This window comes from Pinus tabuliformis, chromosome 4_2 (assembly GCF_031772625.1).
Source record: "Pinus tabuliformis cultivar Carrire ecotype Pingquan chromosome 4_2, CPIR1, whole genome shotgun sequence".
In the NCBI taxonomy this organism is placed as follows: Eukaryota; Viridiplantae; Streptophyta; class Pinopsida; order Pinales; family Pinaceae; genus Pinus; species Pinus tabuliformis.
In genome coordinates this window covers 652703542-652723977 of record NC_142304.1, presented here as the reverse complement: position 1 = coordinate 652723977, position 20436 = coordinate 652703542, and positions in this window count along the sequence as shown.

The window sequence follows — 20436 nt, the reverse complement described above, 5'->3', positions numbered from 1 at the left end:
TTTTGAAGCATGCCAGAATCCCGTATTGAGGAATACAAGCCCATGGATAGATTTCAATTTACAGGAAGGATTATTGTTTCGAGGAGGACAGCTATGTGTTCCAGATTGTTCGATGAGGGAAAATCTGGTGAGAGAGAAACACACTGGTGGACTAGCGGGACATTTTGGCATCGATAAGACATTGGAGCAGCTCGGGCATTTTTATTACTGGCCAAGGATGAGCCGGGACGTACAGAGGTATGTAACCAGGTGTAAAATCTGCCAACTGGCGAAAGGACACAGCCAGAACACGGGGCTGTACACACCCCTACCTGTTCCAAGCAGGCCGTGGGATTCGGTCAGCATTGACTTTGTCCTAGGATTGCCTAGAACGCAGCGGGGGTATGATTCAGTGATGGTGGTGGTGGATAGGTTCTCAAAGATGGCTCATTTCATTCCTTGCCGGAAGACTAGTGACGCCACAAACGTGGCACACCTTTTCTTTACGGAAGTAGTTCGATTACATGGCTTACCTAAAACTATAGTTTCAGACAGGGATGTGAAATTTACAGGTCATTTTTGGCGCACCCTATGGAAAAAGCTGGGCACACAATTAAATTTTAGTTCTGTGTATCATCCGCAGACTGACAGACAGACAGAGGTGGTGAACAGGAGTTTGGGCAACTTGTTATGAAGCTTGACAGGAGAAAACTCGCGATTGTGGGATCGAGCTCTTGCCCAGGCAGAATTCGCTTATAACGATTCGCCCAATCGGAGCACCGGGCTTAGCCCATTTCAAATCTTGTATGGTATGCATCCGCGAGGAGTACATGAATTACGAGATTTGGGACAGCTAGAAAGGAGGAGTGCAGACGGAGAAGATTTTGCCGAAGCGATGAGTGAGCTGCATGAAAAAGTTAAGTCAAGATTACAAGACAGCACGCAGAAATATAAGAAACATGCAGACACAAAGCGGCGAGAGGTAAATTTTGAGATTGGGGACGAAGTCCTTGCGCATTTGCGCCGGGAACGATTTCCTAAGGGTACGTACAACAAACTGAAATTCAAGAAAATCGGCCCATGCAAAATTCTGCGCAAATTTTCAGCGAATGCATATGAAATTCAGCTGCCACCTGATATAGGTATATCACCCATATTCAACGTGGCAGACCTGTTCCCATATCATGCCCAGATGGAAGATGATAGAATGGTACAGCCACAACGGGACACCCAGTTCGAGAGCAGTCTTTGGAAGAAACAGTTGCCTTCGGTCCGGACCCATGAAATCGAAGGAATCCTCAGCACACAGGTGGCCAAGAAGACGCGCAGGAAAGAGTATCTGCGTTATCTCGTCAAGTGGAAGGACCGTCCAATGGAGGACAGCTCCTGGCTCGACGAGACACAGATTCGGAAAGCTGGCTACTCGGTGGAGGAACTCATGGAACGGAGCCATGAGATCTCTCTTTTACCCCGGCAGCCTGATGCAGGAGCATCTGGTCGACAGGGAGAAGACCGAGAGAGGGTGAACACAGTTTCGGAAGAAGATTGGGGAAGATGAACATTTCATTAAACTGGACAGCAAGCCTGTCAGAGTTCTTATGTTTGTTTTGTTTAATTTCTTTCAGGGTCAACTACAGCATTAAACTCTGTTGTCTTAATTTATGTTTATTTTATCTTAATTATTGTAACAGGTTTTAGTTAGAAGTGTTAAATATAGATTAGTGTTAATAAGTATGTAAACAGCAAACCCTTATGGCATAAAGGGGACAAGTGAACAAACAAATAGTAAAAGGAAACGTATGCCTGTAGCAACTGTACAAACCGAAATAGCATAACTACCAGGCAGTTAACTAACTGCCCAAACTATTGTACAAAAGGGAAAACGAAACAACCCAGAGGGGTTCAGCAGCAGAACATGTAAAAGAGAATACTAGAAATACATACATTTTCTTCCTTCATCAAATACAGTGCACAATTAAACATACAATTCTATGATTTATGTCCTCTGTAATAAAATGTACATGCATATTACTGTGTTTTCAATTCATTTCAGGTAAATCAAATAACAGAGTTTTTACAATTCCAAAGAGTCCGTCGACTAGCTAAGACCGAGAGTGAGCACAAGACGGGAAGGCGCAAACCAACACAGCAGAATGTAACAGACCACGGTCTAAACCGGGTAAGCAACAAAACCCATTACAATAAGTTCATATGCCATAAAATATTGCATTGTACATCTGTGTAAACCAACATATATAAAACTGTGCAACGAGGGTTCATTGAGCCGAGCTATCAAGGGCTCACAGAAAACCCCAAGTTACAACTACGGGTTAGAGGTAACCCGACATACACAGGTTCGACAGATATACAGTATGCACACAACAGACAAAAGCAAATGCAACCAAGACCAAGAATCACTGTGAGGAAGTAAAACAAGGACATAGCTACCCGGAAAAGAGTGATTGTAACCCTTGCGAATCCACGGGAACCGGCCACACCTGCCAACACAAAGTAAGGTGAAGGGTTAGGGTTTGAAAACAGATAATAACCCTGTACAGAAATTTGTGACACGAAGCTGCAAATAAATCAAACAAATCCGTGTATGATAGCGACGGAGGAGCCATACCTGTAGTGAGCCGAGACCCAGGCCAGCAGAATCGAAGTACTAACCCTGAACACAAAGGGGCTGCGGAACGTTAGTTCCGGAAAAAACGGTGGATAAAGACATTTAGCACGAAACGAGGCCATACCTGTTCTATAAAGCCGAGCGCCGGAGGAAAGCCAAGTTGGAAAGCTTTCGAACTGTGTATTTGACAGCTGAGCAGAGCAGTAACCATTCATCACCAGCATTCACCACGAAATTACCAAAAAGACCATAACGAATAGAATTCACCAGAACAAAAACAGAAATGCTCACACAGTCGTAAAAACAAGTTGAACGTGCAGTGAAGGACCGTAACTTACCAAGAAACCCTGAAGTGAATACATCGACTCCCATGGCAACGGATTGAGAGAGTTGAATAGCATTGTTTCACCATAAGAAACCAGCGGGAGCTCAACAGGGTTCTCCCCACAGGCAGAGAAACCAAAGGTGGAGCCGAGACTAGAACGACAGAGCAAGTCACAAAGTGAAAATGACCGAACAGGCGCGAAATGGTGGAGGAAAAGCGCATTAAGGGGATTAGGGTTTGTCAACTCCGAGGAGGGCAGGTGTCATAAGGAGGGTCCGAGTAAGGTACCATGAATTGAATGTCAATCAACCACCACAAAAATCATTTACAATCACTTTATAATCAACCAAGAATTAGTGTGAGTCCACGTAGATTGAGTTAGCGTGGGACCACGTGGGCTGGCCCCATCATATTGTCTATAGAAAGACTGTCTATGTAATATTTGTAGATTTTTCTCTAGGCCATGTGCTTGCACCTATAAATGCATACATCTATATTGGGTTTGCTTACTTTTCCTTGCGCACTTTTGATGCAGTGATAGTATATAATTGAATATGTTTTCCTTTCAGGGGTTTCAAAAAGCCTGAAGCATCTTGTGTGCATATATATAAATCCAACCTTAAAACAAGCCCTTCACCATTGTTAATGTGGGGTTATGTACCCATTATATATATGTCGCTTCATTTAGTCGTGTGAGGACCTGGTTTCACTATGTCTTTGATTTTTTTGGTTTCCCAATATCATAATATTTTTGGTCACCTCGATTTGTGTACTCATTTGGCTTCCAATAACTAGGTTTGAATTGGAAATTTGATGAGTGTGACATATATTTCACCTGTTTTAACATTTCGAAGGATGCATCTTGATAGAATGGCAAACCGTTAAATATATTTGATGGGAAAATCACCAAGACGACCTAGTCTATCTCTGGAATGTTCACCTCCCACCTTTTCCTAACCTTCGTCTATTTTCTACTCAGGTATGTTATGCTCTTGTAAGTGATGGCCATACATAATGTTGTGTTAATGCTAAAATAGTATATATGTGAGTTCATGCTAAAATAGTATATATGTGAATAAAGTAGTTTAAGGAGGTGACATTTTAATTTATAAAAAAATGGAAAAGTTGGGATGATTTAAAATGCATAGAAGTTTATTAATTTTCAACTAGAATGTGATCCTTATGAGGATAAAGGATGAGTGACTTCTGTGAAGGTCAGAAGATAAATGTGCAAGCACTAAGTAAGCAAGTTTATGGGCATTGTCCCTCTTGCAGAGCTGTGAGTCTGTTCACACTGTGGTATTGCAGCATTTTTGATCATCAAGCCTCATGACATAGCTTAGTTTCTAGCGTTTCATTCTGGATACACCCCACAAATCTTCTTATGGCACCTCATCCCATTTATATATGGTTCGTAAATAATAAAAAATATATTCCCTGCGGTTTTGTATTTGAGCGTGGGAGTATTTGCATGATTAATTGATCAAATACCATTGTCTACGACACTACTTCAAATTATTGCATGTATTATAGATGATCAATGTTTGAATTATTGTGCTCGCTATATATAATTATGTCAAAAGTTGCGACTATGCATAGATAACTACTTTTAAGAAGATAATGTAAAGCTAAATAGCATAAAGTCATCTAAGGTGGAAGCAAACTACGCATAGAAAATTATAGAGTTATATTTTATAAATGCTCCCTTAAAAAAAATGTGAAAATTGTTGAGTTGCTCGAATTATATATATACCTAATTTAGCATTGAAGATAGTTAGGTGTCTTAATTAATATACCTAATATACCTAATCTTTTATCGAATTATATATGCTCACACAAATGGTATCTCCTTCATAGCATTGGAATTGAGACACGCCTTTTTTTCTCAGCATCAAAGTTTGAGAGTGGAACTTAATCATGATCCAATAAAACAATTATTATCAATGTTTGGTTTTTAAGGTTTAGGTATCAGTTTGGTTATTAAGTTTTCTCTATTCATTTTGATGATCTCGTGGAGTGGTTAAAACTTACAATTATAAATCCAGGTATATTGTGATGGGTAGCTCGGTGTATAGAATTGATGGGAGTCTGTGATACTATTGTCTCATAAAGATGCTCAATAGTGGTTATAAGTAATGGGAATAATGAAATCGGGTTGTATATTTTCTAGGATTTACTTTGTTTAGCAGTAAGCTCAATGACTTTGTAAAGGAGGTCTTGTAGCGTATGGATCTCTGGTACTAGTGGTTTATTGAATTGAATTTTTATTAATATCCACGAATGATTTGAATGACTTGAGAGTAGAACATGCAATGAAAACTATAAAAGGAGTGCAAAGTGGATCTCCATCTCTACAATATTGATAAAATGAATAACCAAAATCTTGATATCTCATTAAATGACATGAAATATCATAACGCCTCACAAAATAGGCAGTAATAATGTAATAATATCAGCATTTAAATTTTTATTTTTCCACTAAAAAGAAGTGGTAATTTCATTCAAAAAAGATTAAAATTGCATATATCACATGCTTATATGACATTCCCAAACCCATTATCAGGTTCACAAAGAGAATATGTATGTACCTATAGCCGCCCTATAACAAAAAGATCTAGAAATGCATATTCAACTTTAAAAACCCAAAAATAAAATATTATTAGAATTGGTTTCTAAAATTTTTTGCTTTGTGAGTAGGGGAAAATTTTGCATAAAATATGATGAATGAATATCGTAAATTAGAATTGTTAAGGTACGAGCAACATAGATTGAAAACTCTTTGGCCAGACTTAGAAATCCTACATGTGAAAAAGTAGTTTGTGTGAGCTTATGAAAATAGCTTCCCATTTGATATTACATAGAAGAGTTAAATCCTTATGTATAATGATTTCCATTTATATGAGGAGAATAAATTTTCTACCTCAATTCTAGTTGATTTTATTGGGGTGAGTTTTCATAAAATTCTCCAAACTAGTCAAGCTTGAGCATGTGGATATTATTTTTTCAGAGATGAAGGTAAGTCAAATATATATGGATGATAGAAATTAGATGTACATAAAATGAAAACATGGGAAAAATTCGTATTATGAAAGAGGAGGAGTAATTAGAAAGTTTTGGGTTAAAACCTCTAACACAATTTCTACCATTGGATCAACATCCCAAACCATAACATGTTACAATAGGTAAGAGATTTAAATAGGGATTGGTGAATAAAAGAAAATCTCACATAATAACTAAAATGAGGATTATATAATGGAGGAAGCCCATGGTCATATACAGGGTTAATTGTTGTGTAATGATACATATACATATGCATTTCTGTGGATGGTTTTGCATGTTGTTACCACAGTCTGGTTAAGTAGTCATTAAGATAAACATGTTGGAGACGATCATGCTTAATATCCATAAATGTTAATGAGTTACATGAATTTACCATGAAATCACATGTATGTGCAATATTCTAGACTTGTAAGAATATTGTATTTATCAATTGGATGATGATAGGATGGTCCTAGTGTCATGCATCCATATAAGAAAGAGTCTTGAGTCTAAATCGACTTATACATGCATGGGTTGTTATTTGTCAAAAATAAATAGGAAAATTATGCATGAATAACTTATGATTATGTTTAAGAGTTTAAGAGTCAATCTAGACAAGGAAACTAAAGGTTGTTAGTCATTACAGTTAGAAAAAACTTATAACTAACTTATTATAGCATGCCATGTTCGTAGGTGAGAAAATTCCTTAAAAGTAATGTTGTTATATTTTGTTTAAGGTTAATAAAAAGTAATTCATGTAGAAGGAATATTGCTTCCATGGAACACTTACCATGTTGCCTTCTTGTGTGAAAGAATCACACTTTTTCAGAAAATAAATTTACCACACTTATTAGAAATTATGTGGTAATTTGTTCCAGTCAAAGAGTAAACTGTGATAGTCATGTTATAAAAATTATAAATGGTAAAATCACTATATACCATGGTAAAGGTTTTCAAGAAATAGTGTTATGATGGTGAGAACAGGTTATAGTATACGAGTATGTGTTGTGTGCAGATAAGCTACAAGAAGTAGGTGTTTGACAAGAACACAAAGTCTTGGAAGAATGCTAGAAGAGAACCTGCATTCTTCAGATAAAATGAAAAATGATCAATATATCCTTTAGTAATATTGAGTAACAGATCATAATATTTATCATAGTTAAATTTCAACATCTATAACTTCTCACAGATGGTTTGAAAACAATGTTACAGGTAGTTATGGAAGGAAATATGTTGGGAGCACTCTCTGTAACCGATGTACATAGGAATAACTGCACCAGATGGCAGAGCCATGAGAGATGTGGATTCAGAAACTAACTACCTGTGAACGAGGACATGATGTAGTGATACATGGACGATGGTGTAAAGGTTAAGGAGGGGAGTATGTAACACCACTCCCTTGTGTGTTAAATAATTATAAACCTAGGTTGAGTTAAAGCTAGGTGTGATACCCTCCCTTATGGGTTAAACCACTTTAAACCTAAGCTAACATAAGCTACATGTGATATTTAATATGAAAATAAAATATCTTATTAATTAAATTAATAAATAAATCAGTTGGAGGATGGAGCACCAAGAGAGATGAGATTCTTGGCAAATCCCATTGAGGAATGGGATAGAGATAAATCTTTCATGATAAATCTCCTAGATGTGATTCTTAGATGGATGAGAGATAAAGATCCATAAAACATAAAATCTTTGAGGGAGATAAAGGAAAGTTTTGATGAGGAAAAACCTCATGGGAGATAAAGAGGAGCTTTTCCAAAAATGACCTAGGCAAATGGAAAAATCCATAAAAGTGGGACATCGCTAATTGAAACTAAATAATGAAAGAGGGTATTTAATACCCAGTGCATTGATCAACTGAGGAAAGTTGATCCTTGGAAGGAACCTCATCTCGGGGAGGTATCAGAGGTGATTCATGGTTGGGTGGTGGTGCTCCACTCTCCAAGTGAGGGTTTAGTCTATTTCATATGCATGGAATGTTTTGTATGTTGGTTTTGACCTCTATATTTATTCATTTCAATTAAAATGCTTAAATCATATAGCTCAATGGTATATATGAGGTGTATCTATATGGAAATAATTATTGTCTTATGTATGTGACTTTTACTGTATATGAGAAATGGTGGACTCATGGTATATAGTTGTTAATACTTGTGTTATAACATCATATTTCTCATGATTGACCTGCATGTGGTTTTCCAGGTTAAAGTTATCTGTAGAAGCATATTAAGTGGATTGGAATTTTTAATACCCATGCATGGTAGAATATTACACACAATTATATTACCTGTGATATTGTAGTACTATGGAAGTAATGGCAGTGTTATTCATATGACTCCTTATAGATCCAACAATAGAGGTTTAGTGTAAGAATGACATGTAGTTATATATATACTAACATTTTTATGGGGAGATCATGTATGAATATGTGATATGACTATGGATTCTCTAACTAATCCTAATTACCCTTACTAAAGAAAGATGGTATGCCCATCATACTCTAAACTAATAACTACTTATGCATGCTACCCAATTGAAGGAATAATGTTCTCCATTGTATGACTAATGGTTCAAGTATGTGTGTTTTCATGTCTAATCAAACTAGTATAGGCATGGGAATGAAAGGTTTGTCAATAGCGCAGTGACTATGTGTACACTACAATAATCATGAAAATTAATATCCATTAATGCTTAGGTATTAACCCAGAGATTTTGGTAGGGTGCATACCATCATAAATTTTTAATGGTTGATCACATACATCAGGTATAATAATGAATCTAACGTTCCGTATAAAAGATCTAAAAACATTTAATTAGAAATTGGTACTATGGCCTAATTGTAATATTGCTCAACTACTTATAGAAGACAAGATATGAAGGAAGGGGCAAAGCTTTAACTGTGATTGAACTCAAATTTTAAATTTGTTGGACCTAGAGGCTAATTTCCTCGGTAGGATAAGTAGGTTCTTTACATAAATTAAAAATATATTAAAACTTAAAATCCATTTAACATGTTTTAATATCATAAAATAAACAAAATATCACTTAATATTTACATTTAAATTAAATATTATTAAATTTGAAATATATTAAAATTTAAAATCCATTTAAGACATTTTAATATCATAAAATAACAAAATATCACTTATTATGTAAATAAAAGCATATTTTTTTTTTTTGTTGTAGAAAATTATAATAGGAAGATAGTGATGATTCATCTATCTAAATGCTTTGAAATAGTTAGCAACATTTTTCTCAATGTTAAATTTGTATTCTTCATCATCATGAAATTTCCCTGCTTTGGCCTCTGAGCAATGAAGAACATTTTCTGTTATCTATCTAGGTCATTAATGAAAAAAGAAGTTATTAAAAGATAATATATTTCCTTCTTTGTGATTCTATGGTTGTTAAATGTTAACTCTATAAATTACAAGTTTGTGATTCTCTGATTGTTAAATGTTAACTGTATAAATTACAAGTTAGGAAAATAATTTTCAGTGGTTTATAAATTATAAGTTAGCGGTATGTTTTCTTTCCATCACACCATACTCACACAATGAAAAGAATGTGTAAATTATATGCCAGGTTTCCAAAGAAATTTAAATTGCTCAGCTCTTATTACAAACACTATTAGATCTCTTATTACAAACACTATTAGATAATTCACTAGTTAACACAAGAAGAAATACAGAGGGATTATGCCCAATAGTATAAATTTTTAAATGAATACAACCTTCCTGCTATAGCTAATTAGAATATAGGGTTAGCTATGATACACTATCACAGAATATCAGGGTAGTCATAAATAGGTTTGCTTCATTTCTTTTTGGCTCTGAGGAATGAGGAAAATGGCAACCCTTTTCAGGTGATAGCAAATAAAATCATATTGAGGTTGATGATTGTTACTGAAGTCAATTTTGGTTATGGGATCTTTAAAAATAATGGTAAGGAATTATTTAGATTTGTTATGTTTGGAAAGAAAAATTAAAAAAATTTACTAAATTTCATAATTTTGATAAATTCAAATAAGCATGAGGATGATAATGTTCATGGAGATAAATAGTACAACAATAGAGATGTTAAAATAAATGGCAAACAAAATAAAAAAGACTAAAAAATTCAAATCAGAAAATTACACAAATTTTAACAATACACAAATTTGTGACACATCAGTAATTAAAACTCCTCCAAACACAGTTTTGTAACAAAATTTGAATGTTTAGAATCCCTAAACCATGTGATTAAGAAAAAACAAATCAAGTGGTTCATTTTTTCAGTGGAAAAACTTCAAAACCCGAGAGCAAAAACCCAAAAGACATTGGAGTTCATTTCTTTGACCAGATAAATTATTCTTAATATATTGTTTTGAAAACAAGAATTCTATCATTGTGATGTTAGATGATTGTTTCCAAAAATTCTTTTCAAAAAAGGGAAAAGGACACAGATCTAGTTAGAATCTGAATTCTCAAACTTCCCAAGTTCATTCATTGGTAAAATGTAGTTATAAAAGTCACATTTACACTTGTATATAGCTAAATTGTTGGAGTTTATGTGACATTTTCAATCAAGATGCAGATGAATCAAAATACAAGGTGTTTTCATTCCACAAGATATGTGGAAATAAATTCTCAACATGTTCTCCCTCTTGAAAAACCATGTTTACCTTATCAGTTGACATGATCCAACCATCGCCACTGAGCAGTAGCTACATGAAACCTTGGACAAAGTCCTAAATGATAAATGTATAGAAATTGACTTAGCAACGGTTCAAGTATAATGTACTTAATCAAATAGAGGATTTGAAAGAAACCTATGTTTCTTGCCCTGTCATACAAGCTTTCTTACCCATTGAGCACGACTGTGGACTCATTTTTTGTATCACTAGTCCCCATGACATCCTCATCATTGGGATTATCTACTTCTTTGAAACAAGAACTTAAACACAACATGAAAATTGTGGCGATAATTCATCCCCCCCCAAAAAAAACTAACCTATTTCCTATCCATAGCTTGCTTCTAGTGATTCCCACAATTATGATGGTTATCAAATCACATGTCCACACTAGAGCGTTTAATCTGTTTTGGACTCAATATTGAGTACAAATCCAACAATGTGCCTTGACAGGACTCCATTGGTATTTTCTTATTAGGCAAAAAGAGGAAAGAGTAAAATTCTACCAGACAATTTATAATTAGAACAAAACATGTTTGATTAACCCCTAGAGGAGTACCAATAATAAAAACCCTTTAGATGCTCCTCGAGTCACCCTTGCTAAAAGTTTCCAAAACAAGTAAGAACATCCTGCATTATCAAATATACAAACATTATCATTAAAATAGTCTGAGGTAGAGTATTTGATGTCCTACTTTTCCCAAATGTTCCTCCATCTTGAATAAAGTCGATCTTAGCGAGTTCTCATCTGTCAGCATTTTTGAAACATTTGTCACTAGTGCAATACCACTGGAGACATCAATCAAGACACAAAATGTATTACAAAAATGAAAATTGTCTCAGGACCCTATACTATATGCCTAGATGCATGGGAATAGGGGGTTTTGATCTCAGTTTCGGTGTGGTTAGGATACACAATTTTGCATAGTTTCCTTTTACTTATCATTCTCTATTTAGTGATATTGAAGACTTCAAATATCAAGCATTCATTAACTTCTATAACAACCAACTCTCGGGCCCTAAATGTTGACTTTTCAAATTGAAATACATGAAATATTCAAGTAGATAAGGATTCTTTCCACTAACTATTATATTTAGTTTAAAGGTGATGCAGGAGCATCTAACCACCTTTAACCAAAATTCAAATTTTGATCTATGAAAGAGGAAACGTGGACCATCATTTTAAAACAGGTCAAATTATATTAAAAAAAAGTTAATTTGATGGAATTGATAAGTCTTGAGAAGACTTAATTTAATGTAATTATCTGCCATGTATGTGAATAGAGAGATTTAGGAGATTTGTGAGAGGAAATCATGGATCTGAGATGATCCACGCTTATGTAATTTCCTATATAAAGAGAGTCTATATTCTGAGATAGATAAAGCATAGACAGAGAGAGAGAGAGAATACAATGTAATCAATAGAGAAATTGTGACTGAGGCCGAAACGCCTTGTGTTGTAATCTAATTCTGTATAGTATAAATATGTGTGTTATGTGGATTTCATCTATCTGTTTAGCTATAGTTTAGATATCTATATTGAAAGAGTGAAATTCAATGTTGCAGGTTTATTGATCGACCATTGATCACTATCAGTATCGATGGCGATCCACTAATATAAGATACCATGAGTGAGTTGTTCTCTGGCAGAGATAACTCTGTGTTTAACGCAATTTCACAATTAAATGAAGTAGGTCAACAAAGGTGAGTTGATTAAATAGGACAATGGGAACCGTCGAATCAGTTTAGATCGATGGATATTATTGGTAGAAGAACGGTAGAGGAATACATCTGGATCATCCAACTGACAGTTCTGTAGATCTACGGTCATCGCACGCCAATCAACTCGTGCAATAGTCAAGGAAGAAAAGGTAGATTTATCAACGAAGATGTTCATCAAGTGAAGAAGCAATGGTAAGCATTATTTAGAAATTCAAAGTGATACCATTAGTAAACTGACACATAGAACTCAGTAGAGAGAGAAAACCACTTTATCAAGTGAGTAAACATTGCACAAGATTCTCGTCCGATATCATTGTTAACCATTGGATCAAATGGGTTTTGATCAACAGAGGTGGATCATCGATTAGTTTTGTTGATCGAGGGAGCCAACAACCATCAGATTAAATGGTAAGATCAATAGTGGAGATTAACGCGATAATGTTTAAGGAAATGGTGGGCGCGATGAAGGTTTATTCAATGGTCTTAAACCCTCGTTGAATTTCAGCGATCGAGACCGTTCATTGGTTCGTGATTGGATGGTGATTGCGTGGAGAAGTGTGTGTTAGTTAATGGCCTAAGTGGACCTGAAAAGTTCATGGATGCACGTTTATTTGATTTTGGGTCTAGTCTTGTGCGTTCGAGGTGGAACCGGCGTTCATCAGTGTGTTATGTGTTATTCCATTGTTTCGTGATTGGCTAAGTCTTTTTTTTAAATTCACCAATGTAAAGGATTCTGATGTATATGTCGGCCCATAAACCACAAGTCCACATGTTAATAATGTAAAGGTGTTGCTTATTTGTGTACAAGCGGCTTAGCTGTCATCATTTTTGGTATCAGGGTAGGGAAAGCTTTCCTATGAGAGAGAAGGAGTTTCTATGGAAAAGGACGTGTACAGTCAAGTCAAAGATTTGAGAGTTTGTGGTCTTCAAAAAAAGGTGAGAAGATTATAGCAACCTAGAGCATGGAGTTCTCAAATGGTTCCACAGAAGAGAGAACTAGAGAGATGCCGAAAGACTAAGCCAAGAGTAAAGCTCGGTGAGGTATCATGTAGTAGAGAAGACTGTTACTGCAGAGGTTTTGTTGCAGATCAGAAAAAGATCATGAAGGAAGTTCCACTAAGGAAGTGGGTAGAATTGCTAAGGGATGAAGGAGAAGCATATGACTAGGAGTTCATAAATGTTTTCACCTTTGGAGTTTGATGCAAGAGCAACTAACCACCTTTAACCAAAATTCAAATTTTGAGCTATGAAAGAGGAAACATGGACCACCATTCTAAAATGGGGAAAATTCTATCAAAATAGAGCTAATTTGATGGAATTGATAAGTCTCGAAAAGACTTATGTTAATGTAATTATCTATCATGTATGTGAATAGAGAGATTTAGGAAATTTGTGAGAGGAAATCATCAATCTAAAATGATATACACTTATGTAATTTTCTATATAGAGAGAGTTTGTATTGTGAGATAGATAGAGCATAGACAAAGAGTGAGAATACAATGTAATTGATAGAGAAATTGTGACTGAGGCTGAAATGACTTAGATTATAATCTAATTTCGTATAATATACATATGTTATGTGGATTTCGTGTGTCTGTTTAGCTATAGTTTAGATGTCTGTGTTGAAAGAGTGAAATTCAGTGTTGTAGGTTTATTAATCGACCATCGATCACTATCAGGATGGCGATCCACTAATATATTATATCATTGTAAGTTTTTGTATGGCAAAGATAACACTGTGTTTAACGCAATTTCGCAAATAAACAAAGTACATCAACAGAGGTGAGTTGATTGAATAGGATGATTGGAACCGTCGGATCAGTTTAGACAACCGGATATTAATGGCAGAAGAAGAATGGTGGAGAAATAGATCTGGATCATCCAACTGACAAATCCATAGATCTACGGTCATCACGCACCAATCAACTCATGCAATAGTCAAGGAAGAAAAGGCAGTTTTAACAATGAAGTTGTTCATCGGGTGAAGAAAAAGTGGTATGCTATCTTTAGAAATTCTAAGCGATTCCATTAGTCAACTCACACGTAGCACTTGGTGGAGAGAGAAAACCACTTTATCTGGTGTGTAAACATTGCGCAATATTCTCGTCCGATATCGTTGTTAACCATTGGATCAAATGGGTTTCGATCAACTGTGGAGGATCACCCACTAGTTTTGTTGATCGGGGGAGCCAGCAACCATCAGATCTAATGGTAAGATCAACAATAAAGATTAACACGATGAATGTTTATTCAATGATCTTAAACTCTCATTGAATTCTGGCAGTCGGGACCGTTCATTGGTTTGTGATCAAACGGTGATTGTGTAGAGAAGTGTGTCCTAGTTAATGGCTTGAGAGGACCCAAGAAACTCATGGACATACATTTATTTTATTTGGGGTCTGGCCTTGTGCATTCAAGGTGGGACCAACATTCGTTGGCATGTTATGTGTTATTCCGTTGTTTAGGGATTCGTTGGGTTTTTGTTAAAATCCACCAATGTAGAGGCTTTCGATGTATATGTGGGACCATAACCCACAGTTCCATGCGTTCATAATGTAAATATGTTGCTTAGCTATGTCGAAGTCGATTAGTTGTCATCACAAGGGAATCTTTATGGTTGGTTAGACCAATTGTCTATTAAACATTTCTTTTGGTGATAACTAATTTATAACAATTTAACACAAACAAAACTAGTTTGCGCAAGCTTATGGGGTTGGGAGAATGGCAAGATGTGAGGATGATTTTATGGTAAAGGCCCCACTTTCAGAGGGAAGCACCATAGGTGGTGAAACAAAGGTACATGGATGAAAACCATAAAGCACAAGTAGCACATAAGGGACAGTTAGCTTGAAGATTTGTTCCCAACTTGAGACTCAAAGGATAAACTTCTCTTGATTTTATTCATTTTTTATGGGGAGTAGGAAACAATAATTTGGCTACTCAAGGTTCCTCGGCAATCTCACAACTTGTCTAACGATAGCCAGGAATGGTTTTAGACCACTCCTTGTATTGAGATTTTGGAAAAGAGGGGGAAGAGCACATATATCCAAGGACTTCCTTAAAGAAATTGGGTATTATTGGAATTGTGAATATAATTCGCTACTTAAAGCAATCAATATATAAATGATCAACAGGAATTGCAAATTTTTATGATTTGTTAATATTGAAAGCCTTCACATCATAGTTACGAATAACCAGACTCACAGTTTGAACTCACGGCTCACTGATTCATAGAGAAACTATTTTGGCCCATTTCCACTACTATCTTCTGCATATTTTCAACTCTAATTGCCAACTTTTTATAAGACAATGTCAAACTCTTGGCTCTTTTGCCTAGCTAGTTTTTTGCTAGGCCATGTCACTATACTTCAAAGTTCAAACATAGATACCTAATTTAAGATCCCATTTAATTTTCCCCTAGAGTAAGAATTTTATACTCTATTATGTAAGTATATTTTTTGTTTAGTCAAATATAATGCAAAGAGTTGTTTGGAATAAATCTTGTATTCCAAAACCATGATTCTGCCCAAATATTTCCATTTCCTAGTTTAATATTCAAAAATACCCACAGGAGATGAGAAATGATTATTTGACAAAGAACATGTTTGCATAAGGAGTCATTTAAGGGAAGATCTAGAGTGTCTCTGCCCTGAACTCATTGATCAACTCCAGCGAATGTATACAGACTCTTAGAGTGCCTTAGCCCTGCTTTAATAGCCTTTACTTTGGCCACAAGTTTTTATTCTAATTATCAGCTATCACAAGCTAAGTTAGGTGGCCTAAAATTTGTTTATTGAATTTGTAGGACAGGTCCTCAAGAAATTAACCAGATAGGAGAAACAAAAGCATTATCCTTCTAAAAAGTTTCAAAATATTCACCATAAAGAAAACCATCACAAAAATCGAATGGTTCAATCCAATTTGTTTATTTTCATGCAAGAAATGGAATCAATTCAGATACTAAGTTCATATCCACATCCTGCCAATAAAAAATATTCTCATTAATAGCCCACTGCCAGAGCCTCATGCAGTCACTCTTTGTAGGAAAAATTCAGAACTTGATTGGGTTATAATTTATAAATAATAACTTCTCCTATACTCAACCCTCAGAAGACCCTAAGGGCATAAATCCAGAGTGGCAGTCAAAAAAATTGTGAAAGAGACCCAACTGCAAGTGAATATAAGGGTTTAGTTTTAACATAATAAAAATAGTGTTTTCAAAAGAAAAGAAAACAATAATATCAAAAAACCCAAACGATATAAATATGTATTTCCTTTTCACAAAGATAAAGGTAGAAAACCTGTGCCATAATGTTTTTCCTTATAATAATAATAGGCCCATAAGAATAGAACCTAGAGGCAATTTGTAGGTTAGATCAATAAACTAATGATAAAGAATCTCAGATAACTATAAAATTTGAAGCTCTAAAAATACCAAAAAAACACAAACCCAAATCAATATAGAGTTGTCACAGTAATTTAATATATCGATATATTAGATAAAAATAGGGGAAGAAACTATGGAATGGATTGAAGCCAAGTGAATACCATTGGTTTGTATAATTATTGGTGAAAATAAAATTATTTGTGAAAAAAAGCATTGAGAGCTTAAATTTTTACCTGTGTTCTTCCTCGGTGGATTCCATTGCGACATTCCTGGTTAGATTTGGAGCTCCCCTTTCCCATTCCATTACTTTGAGATGTCAAATTCACATAAATAGAAGAATGGGTTCCGCCTTTCTTGGCACTTCCATTATCAATAGCTCGCTTTGCATTCACCATCAAGGACATCAAACAACAACACATTTCTTGAAACTCGAGGCTTGGAGCATAGAATGAAGTATGGTAAACATCTTGCTCAATGGAAATATGTTCCTCTTGTGAGAGACTGTTCTCAATCTCAGGATTCTCCAAATTATCAATCTGGCCAAGACCAACTCTAATATCTCCTTAGCAAGCGTCTTCCATACACATGGAGCCATTTGAACTTGTTCTCTGCATAGATGTTTTGGTACATATTTCTCAGTATCTTCATTTCTCGAAGGTGCTCGTTCGGAGCATTCCAATAGCACCAACATCAGATTTTTGGAGACCTAATCAGTCACTCTTGTTATCAGATCCATTGATTTACCCAAACCCTTGCTTCTGATTTTTAAGGTTTTTCTTCCAAATGCTTGAATCTAACCATTTGATACACTCAACTTCTCTCCTCCAACTTCGAGATTATGCTCGACGTTGGCTGAGTTGAAGTGAACCTCGACTCCTCCTGCTTTACCACATAATGTTTGAATAACCCAAAGAGATTGAACCTCAGTGAGAGGGAAATTATGTTGAAGGTATTCAAGAAGGTCGGCATGGGGGCAGCGAAGGTCAAGCCAACATCTTCTAGTTGTCCAACTTCGACATCGTTGTCGGCCTACGGGTGCTTGAAGCTCCGGCAGAGCGAAGAAAGCTCAATGATGTGCGGAATGGTGATCCTCATCGAAGGGTTAGTGTCTAGCAGCCAGATAACGAGACGTTTCACTTCAAAGGAAAACTAGGGCCAACATTTGAAATCCCCTTGTAGATCTTCGTATACATAACTATCAGATTCACATCCTCGAACGATAAGTAGCCTGTGATGAAAATGAATAGTATCACAATAGGACCAGATGTTGACCTCGGCTCTGTCATATCCCTTCTTGATAATAATCTTGGGTGAGATATATGCCGGTGTGGTGCACGCCATGTGGACAAGGTTGTCATATCTGAATTGCTTTGGCATCACACTGAGGCCAAGGACGATGACCTTCATATCGTCATTTTCGTCTAATAACAAGTTCTTTGGCTTCAAATTCCTCCTTCAAATCATGTTGATACACACCTCGACTATGGTAGAAATCAACCACGCTAATTAGTTGTTGGAGAGCTCACCGAAAAAGTTCAGGAGTTCGTATAAGACGTCTTTACGTATGCGAATCTAATACTAGTCTTCAACGAATTCGTAATTGTTTTCTCCTGATTGAATGGTTCAGCCTTTCTTAATCATCTAACATATAATCTTATGGCGCATAATGATGAAAGTTGTGCACGAGCGTTGTTCATTTCAAAGGGGAATGCCTTATTGCGTAAATATATACACAATTGACATTAAAATAATTTACATAACATGTACATTCAAATTAATTTTTTTATTATTATTAGTAATGTATTTTTAAGTATATGTCAATATTCATATTAAAATATTTTGTTGACAACCCACATTGGTTATCATTTTTATATAAAACATTAAAATATTTTATTTTAAAAATTTTATGGACATAAATTAGTTAACATAGATATTCAAAGTTGTGATGTCCAATCGCGTATAAGCTAACATAGTTTTGGGTAGAGAGCTCAACTGCCTTTGATGTGGTGGAGCTTTCAACATGGTGACCTAGGGTTTACTGTAACTCTACAACGGAGCTCTGCTTTGAGCACGGTGCCCCTGAATGATCAAATCTGAAACCTCTAACGACTACGCACACCAATCATTAGTACAACCTCAATGGCGACCATGTCGGGGGAGGACTCTGAGCCTCCCACCATGGTGAACACTGTGCTACAGGTCAAGATTAGATCTGACATGGCCTCCAACTTGAAGATGCAAGCAAATAAAAAAAATCATAATATAGAGAATGGACCACAGGAAACAGAATCTACACCTCGGGACAAGCAACGTAACACTGTAGGAGATGATGAGGGGCCCAAAGTAACCTCTGCAACCTACTAACCTATAGCAGAAGAATGACCAAAGACTGAATTGCCCAGTCAACGAATCAACACCCAAATCTAGTTATGCACTCATCAGGAAATTTATTGTGTTTTGTCCAATAGAGAAAGCCTTACAGGGATGGATTATAACCAAATGGAAACCAAAAGGGCACATCAATCTGTAACTGGGACCAAAGGGGTTTTTTACATTGATATTCAACTGTATCGAAGATGGAAACGGGGTCATCGATGGCAACCCTTATTTCTTCAATGTTGTAGGTTTGTATCTGCGTGATTGGATCAAAAGATTCAGTCCAGAGAAAAAAGATTTGAGCTCGACAACAGTCTGGATCCAGTTATATTCCCTGTTGTTGGAATATTGTGATGAAGAATCACTAAGGGACATTGGAAACAGCCTGGGAGAGTTCATTAAAATTGAAAAACAAGCAAAACTCATAAGGTATACCTCCTACGCCCGCATCTATGTCTATGGGCATCTAACAATGCTCTTCCTGACTTGGTAAGTCTATTTCATGATGATTTTGAGTGGATTCAGACCATAGATTATGAACATGTCCCATTTAGATGTAGGAAATGTCACACCCATGGACATATATTCCATGACTTCCCGCTTAATGGAAAGCCCTCTTCCGATGCCTCCTCCGGACAGCCTGATCCAGATGGATTTATAAAATTGAACCCTCAAAAATGGAACCATAAAAAACTTGCTTCACAACCCAAAAATCCCCCTGCCAACAATTCTATTCCCACTACTAGCAACAGCTTCGATATCCTAGCTCAACCTGCCTCAATGGTCTCTAAACCCACCATGGACTCTAATGAGATTCCCAAAATTCCCTCTGCCACCCTTCATACTGATTCAATTCCTGCCCAACTCCCCGAGCAAACCCAATTTCTCCGCATCTCTTGTTATGAAACCAGCTCAAGAAGAGATAGAAAAGATAGATCAACACCTTAGAATTCACCCTCTTCGAGGGGGAAACCTCCTTTACATTACATAAATGAACAATTCTTGGATGATTCAAATGAAAAAACCTCATTTCTATATATAGGAGTCTAAGGAGTCACAATATAACCCAGCGAACCTAACTATAATAATACAAAGCCACAAAAATAACAATAGAGGGATTCTATGGGGCACAGTAATAACAATATGGGGACAATAGGGGCACAACAATATTAATAAGGGGTACAACTATAATAGTAATGGGGTAATCAGTAGTATTATAGGGACCCAACATGCCCCTCTCCTTCAAAAAAGTGTTTTCCTCAACGATTGAGTAGTGCTGGATGCTTCTGTATAAAATTCTCATC